The sequence below is a fragment of the Solanum dulcamara genome, chromosome 3 (genome assembly GCF_947179165.1).
Source record: "Solanum dulcamara chromosome 3, daSolDulc1.2, whole genome shotgun sequence".
NCBI classification, from domain to species: domain Eukaryota; kingdom Viridiplantae; phylum Streptophyta; class Magnoliopsida; order Solanales; family Solanaceae; genus Solanum; species Solanum dulcamara.
The window spans coordinates 61,017,982-61,026,752 of NC_077239.1; positions in this window are offsets into that span (position 1 = coordinate 61,017,982).

Here is an 8,771-nt window from a genome sequence, read left to right on the forward strand (position 1 = left end):
GAAAATCACAGAGATCAATCATTAGGGAATGGAAGTCTTAGAATACACTCTACCGCACAACATAGATCATGAAAGAAGTGAGAATTCCTAAAAAATCTAATAGACTTTTATTCATAGATGTGGTGCGATTCACAACCATGAATAAAACTCTACTTGATGCGGCATGTTGGACACCCTAGGACACTTGAACCTTGTACTCTGATATCAAGTATGTCACGACCCGACCTAGGGCCTAGTCATAATACGGTGATCGAAATCTCGAAGGGCTCCAACCAAGCCTCTTATTCATATCATAATCATACATAAGGTAAAGTAAAAGTAGAAACATCATAACATAGTCTAAACCATGAATAGTAAATGAAGAATGTCACATGACAACATAAACTCAAAACGTTTGTCCAACTAGGTGCCTCTACTCAAGAACATGGGCGGGGGCGAAGACATGTCCCTAACTCACCCTCAAAATAAAACATGAAAAAAGAATTTGGAAATAATAACCAACTTGATAACTAATCCCCGATAAAGAAGAACTCACCACAACTTTATCGGATAGGAAAGCTCAAGTAGCCACGTGGATTGATATGATCCTCAACCTCAACCCCTACATTATGAGACAATATAGGAAACAATATGCATTAGTATGTTTAAATGTACTAAGTACGAGGGCATGATATGCAATATAAATAATGGAATACAATGGTCAAGTAAAGTACATGATAAGAGGAGATAAGTAAAACATGAGAAAATCATAATGACCAAAGCATTTGAAAAGCATACTTGAGATCACGAAAATACATAAGAGATTATATATATGTGGGATAGGAGCCATAACCGATAATAAGACCATGCGAGATATAACATGGAATCTCAATGTTACCCCTACACTGGAAAAAAGGTAATCTACTTTCCAAGGTAGACTCTACCCTGCTAGGTGGGTAATGTACATACGCTACATGTGGATCCACTAGCTAGGCCATGAAGGTAACCTATGGTGGCAAAAAGTTTAAGAGAGATGAGGTTGGTAATAGGGCTTTTGATAGGTCCCCAACTCAAGTCCACTCGGTGCTAAATCAAATTCCACGAAATACATACATAGCATAGACATCATAATAAACATATATCATAGTAATGATCATAGATTTGAAATTCAAGAGTTTTCATAACATTAGTGCAATGCGGGTATTGTCCTTCCATATTACAATTTATACATACATAATTCATATCATTCCTTAGGGTACCACATTGGGCCCTAAGTTACCTTTTTCATGATTTGCATGAAAATTATGATTTGAAACATACTTATAATTCATGATCATAATAGAAATACATAGTCATAATTCATACCTGGGAATTAGGGTAAAACATGAATGCATGATCAATTGACTTAAAAATCATGAAATTGACTTGAAAACATGCATGATCATATACTTTCTATAAGCCCATACATAATTCATAAACATAATATCATTTGGAAGTATAATCGAAAATACTCATAATTCATAACATGAACCCTAAAGATCAATATAGGAAAATTCGTAAAAAAACTCTTCAATTCAATAAAATAATCATAAATTTATATTAAAATAGAGTAATAATCATAATTAGAATAATAATTCATGAAATTTGAGTAGAGATCATAAAATCCATAAAATCCCATACTTAAATTTAATAGAAAACTTTTGGGCTTTAAGGATAAAAGAATCCATGAATCAATACCCACATACCTGGAGTGAGAAGACAAAAGAATTTGGAAGAATTAGAGAGTTTTGATGGAGAGATTGAGTGAATTTCTTGACGTTCTTCAATATAGTACTTAAGAGTTTTTATAGAGAGAGAAATATTTAAATAGGTGAATTGTAGAAGAATGAATGGAATTAAAGGTTTAGGATACTTTATAGACTAGAATTAGGACCTAAAAATATCCAAGTTCATTAACTAATAGGGAAAAGTCTAAATTGACCTTACTTAAAAACTGAATTTAGATCAAAAACCATGCCCAGGTCCACAACGCAGAGCTGCTTCCTTCTAGGCCAATTTGTAGCGAATGAGATTTTTGGCCATATTTTGACTCAAGGAAAAGTTACACTAAATGGGAACAAGTGGGAGACGTAGAGCTTCCGTGCACCTCACAGTTTCTTAAAATTTCTTTAAAAATTTATCTTTTGATATATGTGTCCTAAAAATCTACCGAGACCATTTCCCCATAGGTTTTGACCCCTTGATCGATATTCTGGATTCAAATTTGTCAAAAAGGATAAGGATAATACGTTGTGTGAGTTTCCTACTCCTAAGGCATTCTTAAGGCACTTATGAGCATTTTGAGGAATGTTACAATTTTTTTATACTCAAAATAATAATTAAGGAATTTCTAAAACTCATGCTCAAAATAATAATTAAGAGACTTCTCAAACTCAACTCTTGTTTAAACTTTTTCTGGCATGACCCGACCTAGGGCCTAGTGTAATACGATGATGGAAACCCCAAATGGGCTCCAACCAACCCTCTTGACATATCATAATCATGCATAAGGTTAAGTAAAGCATAAATAAAATAGGAAAGAGTCTATAGTATGAATCATAAAAGAGATGCAAAACTTGATGAAATAGACTCTATAACATTTGTCTAACATATGGCTCTACTATTCAAGAAGGGTGGGGGCTAAGGAATGTCTCTAGATCACCCTAAAAAAGAATGTAAACAACCCATAATACGCCCTTGATAAATGAGGACTCACCAAGACTTCGCCGAATGAAAGCTCTACTATCCAAGTTTGGGTGGAATGTGATCCTTGACCCTACATTATGAGAAAATGTAGGAAAATATATGTGTTAGTAACTTTGATTGTACTAAGTATATGTGTATGACATGCAACATAAATCATAGGATGCAATGATCAAGTAACATACATGATAAAGATGATCAGTAAAGTCTCTAGAAAATCATAATGATCAAAGCATTTAAGAGCCATAGTTGAAATCATAAAGAACATAAGAGAATATAAATATGTGGAATAGAACCATAACCGACATAATACCATGCAAGCTATAATATAGAATCCCGATGTCTCCCATACAACTGAAGAAAGAGAAATCTACTTGCCAAGGTAGGCTCTACCTCGTTAGGTGGGTCATGAACATGCTGTATATGGATCCACTAGCTAGGCCATAAAGACAATCATATGGTGGCACATAGTTACGAGATAAGAGACTTTATATAAGGGCTCCGTAGTTCGATCCCCCAACTCAAGTCATCATTACGTGCTAATTCAAATCCTACAGAATACATAACATAGTAATCATACTTAACATAAATCATAAACTTCATAGTTTATCGAATAGCTATTTTTTGTCATACTTGCAATGTGAGTATAGGGCTTTCAACATCACAATATCATACTTGCATAATTCATGTCATTATGTCCTAGGTCACCAACTAAGAATCCTAAGTTACCTTTCTTCGTACCTTGCATGAAATTCATATTTTGAACATAATTATAATCTATAATCATAATTCATATTTGAATTTAGAGTAAAACTCGTATACATAATCAATATGGATGAAAACCATGAGAATATTTTTAAATTATTGAACTTCATAATCATACTTCATGTAAATCATTATTAAAATAGCATTATGCATGGGCACTTGTAATTCAACTTGAAATCAAGCATTTAATGTAGAATCATAATCATAATGATCATTAATAAGAATTAAAAACGTAATTGAAATATCCCAACACAATTTATCAAAAATAAGTAAAACTAATGATATTTCAACAGAATTTTAGGGAAAACCTTAGGTCTCCATGGGTGAAAGAAACTAATGGATAAATCTCCCATATACCTTGGTAAATTGACATTAACATTTAGAAGAAAAGAATTATTCTTGAAGAAACCCTAGCCAAAACTTTAGGAAGAAGATGATCTCTTGAAGGAACCTTGAGAGAAAAGTCTTAATGTTATTTTGGGAGTTAATGAGGGAAAATAATAAACTTAGGACTATTTAGGACAATTAAATAATGAATCTAGTCGCAAGAATGTCCACATACATTAATAAAAACATAGGGGATGAATAAATATTGTTATTTAAAACTAGAAACTGGATTGCTCAAAGGACCCACCACAGTCTATGTAACGCATCATGGTCCATGATGGTGATCATTGTAATTGACTTAGTGGGGAGGGATCTTGGGGTTTCAGGACTTCCTCCAAGAATATTACATGGTCTGTGGAGGTCATCACATTCTATGAATTGTAGAAATGGTACTGGACCTGTAGGAGAGTCTGCAAAATCGACCACCACAGAACCCACCATGGTGTAACATTCCTCAAAATTCTCATAAGTGCCTCAAGAATGCCTTGTGAATAGGTCACTCGCGTAACGCATTATCATTATTCTTTTTGGTAAATCTGAATCCAGAATATAGATCAAGGGGTCAAAACCTACAGAAAAATAGTCTCGATAGATTTTTAGGACTCATGTATCGAAAGATGATTTTTTTCAAAAATTGCACAGAACAATGATATGCGCGGCAACTCTGCGTTGTCCACTTATTCCCAATCAATGTAATTTTTCCGGAATTAAAATCTACCAAAAAATTTCATTCTCTAAAAATCGGCCTATGCGGGATTAGCTCCGCATCGCAGACTTGACATGAAATTTTGCTCGAATTCAGTTTTTTAAGTAAGGGCACTTAATACTTTTTCCTAATTGTTAGTTAATGAACCTAGACGTTTTTAGGGCTAAATTCTACTCTATAAACTACCCTAAAGCCTTAATTTCATTGATTCTTCTACAATTCACTTACTCAAATATTCTCTCTCTATAAGAGCTCTCAAGGAATCCATTGAAGACTTCAAAGAAATTCACTCAACCTCACCATAAAAAACTCTCAATTTTTTTCAAATTCCTTGGTATTCTCACTCAAGGTATGTGGATATTGATTCATGGATTCTTTCATCTATGAAGCACAATCAATTTATAAAGTTTTCTATTAAATTCAAATATGAGATTTTATGAGTTTTATGATCTCTAATCAAATTACATGAATTATGATTCTACTCATGATTATGAATCTATTTTTATAAAAATTGATGGGTATTGCAATGAATTGAAGAGTTTTTCCATGAATTCTCCTACATTGATCTCTAAGGTTCATGATATGAATTATTGATATTTTCAATTATTCTTTCAAATGATATTATCTTTATGAATTATGTATGGGCTTATAGAAAGTGCATGTTTTCAAGTCAATCGATCATGAATTCTTCTTTTACCCTAATTTCCAAGTATGAATTATGATTTTAAGATAGGTTATGAGTTGATCATGACTTAAATGATTTCCAATAAATGTTTTATATGAGTTAAAGTTGAGATTTCTGATTCTATAGTTAAAGTTACGATAATGATCAGAGTTAAGATCAAAAGATGTTTAAAGATGGTGTAAGGACAAGTCTCACCGAGGTTATGGACACCTATGAATCACTCAATAGATGAGCTATTCCTAATATGTTTTAAGGATGGATTGATAGGCAGTTACTATCTTTCCCTACTATGTTATGATCATGTTTATAAGTTTTTGTTGGGATATTGACTAAGCACCAAAAGGTATTTTAGGTGGAGTTCAGTCCGGTAACGCAGTTAGTTACCCAAGGGAATGCTAGTAGCAACCTAAAGTCTCAAGCTACGTTGCCCAGGTAGGTTGCGTTCATGGACTATCTAGTGGATTCACATATAGCAAAGTTGAGTTGAGTTGAGTTATTTGTGGAGTATGCCCTGGCAAGCTAGCCTCTCCTATTTTGATACATGAGTCATCGGCCTGTATCGATACAAGAGTCATCGGATTCCATGTAATAGCTCGCATGGTCTTAGTTGTAGGTTAATGATCCTATCCCAAACAAGTAGAAATTAAAAATATGAGATGTCAAGTTATGAGGTTATGATAAAGTTTTATAATATGCATTGACCAAGTGTTTCTTATGATTTAAGTTGCTTTTAAACTATACTCATGTTCATTATGATTGGCCATGCATCCTATGGCATATTAATTACGTTATTTACTTATTGATGGATACCTCACATACTTAGTACATTCAAATGTACTCATGCATATTTTCTCCTACATTATCTCATAATATTGGGATAGATGACACTCACGGTCACCCCACTCATGGCTAGAGATTTCCTTTAGATTTTAAAGAAATTGGTGAGTTCTCATTCTACCGAAAACAAGACTTTTATTCATGTTACTATTATTTACATTTTCTTCTATTGTTAAGGTGAGCTAGGATCTTGTCCTAAGCCCATGTCAAAGACTAGACTAGAGGTATGTTTAGACGATATTATGGTATAGTCCGGTTGGACATTTATAGAGTTGATCTCCCTTAGTCTAATTCTCCACTTAATGATTACTTCCACTCATATTTATGTTGTTATTTACCTTATGTATGTGATGTATGCTATGATGACTTATGGTTGGGGCTCCTCACATCTCGATCTCCATGTTACGACTAGTCCCTAGGTCAGATCGGAACAAACTTAGTATCAGAGCACAATGTTTAGAAGAGTCCTAAAGAGTCTAACTTGCCGCATTAAGTAGAGTCTTATTCATTGATATAAAGTTCTCCGCATCCATGAATACAAGGCTACAAAATGTCTTAGGAAAAAGTCTTACTTCTTTCAAGATCTATGTTGTATGGTAGAGTGGTTAAGTATTTTCCCTCTAACTCTTGTTCTTTGTAGTTTTCTAAATATGCCTCCATGAATATACCCTATTAAAAGGAACGTGGTTGAAGAGGAGCAACAAGCTCCGAATAACCCTATGGATGATCAAGTTTCTAATATCAAGTTTCGATCGGCCTTTCAAGTGCTTACACAAGCTTTTACTGGCTTAAATAAATCGTGAGGTGGTTTCTCCCGTGAATCCAAATTCTAGTACGTCGGTAGCAAGAGTTTGAGATTTCATGAGGATGAATCCTCCGTAGTTTTGGGGTTCTAAAGTTGATGAGGATTCCCAAGAATTTGTTGATAGCATTCATAAGATTGTTGAGATTATCAGAATTAGCCCGGATGAAAGGGAAAAGTTGGCTACATATAAATTAAGGGGCATTGCTTAAATTTGGTTTGATTAATGGAAAAGTGAGAGGACTTGAAAGGCACAACCTATGACTTGGGATGAGTTCAAAAGGGTATTTCTTGATCGTTTCTTCCCATTAGAGTTGAAGGAGGCCAAAGTGCAAGAGTTTATCAATCTTAAGCAAGGTGGTATGAGTGTGAGGGGGTATGCCCTCAAGTTTGTTCAATTATCAAAATATAATCCAGTCATGGTTGCCGACTCAAGAGCTCATATGAGCAAGTTCATAACTGGTATGTCGGACATGGTTATAGCGGAATGCAAAACATCGATGTTGATTTGGTAAATGGATATATCTACACTCATGACCTATGTGGATCAAGTAGAAAGTAAGAAGCTAAAAGTGAAGAATAGGGAGTCTAAGAGGCCAAGGACCAATGATAGTGAATTCTCCCATGCTAATTCGAGAAATAGTGGACGTCCTCATTTTCACCAAAAGTACTCCGGCCAAGGATCTTCTAATGCTACTACTCCAAGGTTTGACAGAGATAGGGTGCCCAATAATAAACCTTAAGGAGGTTCTCTTATAGGCCAAGTTACTATGGCATTCACTAAGTCTGATAGAAATCACAAGGGTAAATGTCTAGCCGGGTCGAATGTGTGCTACCGATATGGTAAGCCGGGTCATCATACTAGGGAATGCAAGGTCAAGTATGGTCGTTCTCAAGGTTAAGTTACTCAAGGTATCCAAGGTCAACCAAAGGGTGTTCAACACAATAATAGGTTCAATTCCCTATATGGTAGGCAAGAGGTAGAGGAGACACCTGATGTTGTTACCGGTATGTTATGGATCTTTCACTAAGATGTTTATGCTTTGCTTGATCTGGGTGCAAATTTATCTTTTTCTTCCCCTTTTGTGGCTATGACATTTGATGTTAGTCCCGAGAAATTGCTAGAACCTTTCCCCAGATATACACATGTTGGTGAGTAGATTGTGGCTAAAAGAGTCTATAGAAATTGTCCAATTACGGTTTTCCATAAAGTTACCCTATATGACCTAGTTAAGATTGAGATGACCGATTTTGATGTTATCCTCGGAATGGATTGACTATATTAATGTTATGCTTCTATTCATTATTGAACATGAGTGGTTAAGTTTCAATTCCTAAATAAGCCGATCATAGAATGGAAGGGTAGTAACTCTGTGTTTAAAGGTCAATTTATTTAGTGCCTTATTACCTAGATATGTTTGTGATTGTAATCATCGATGACATTTTGGTTTACTCTCAAAATGAGGAGGAGCATGCTAGTCACTTGAGGATTGTGTTGCAAACTCTAAGAGACAAACAACTATTTACAATGTTCAACAAATGTGAGTTTTTGTTAAGGGAGGTGGCCTTCCTTGGTCACATTGTGTTCAGTGAAGGGATTATGGTTTAAGCGGTTAAAAATTGTCCTAGACTATTATCTCCGTTGGATATTAGGAGTTTCTTGGGCCTATCCAGATACTATAGGATATTTGTGGAAGGGTTTTCATAGATCTCATCACCTTTGACCAATTTAACTCAGAAGAAGGTGAAATTTCAATGGTCGGAAGCATGTGAAAGGAGTTTCCAAGAATTGAAGGATTGTCTTACTATCACTCCTATCTTGACCTTGTTGGAAGGGTCCGATGGTTTCGTGGTGTATTATGATGCCT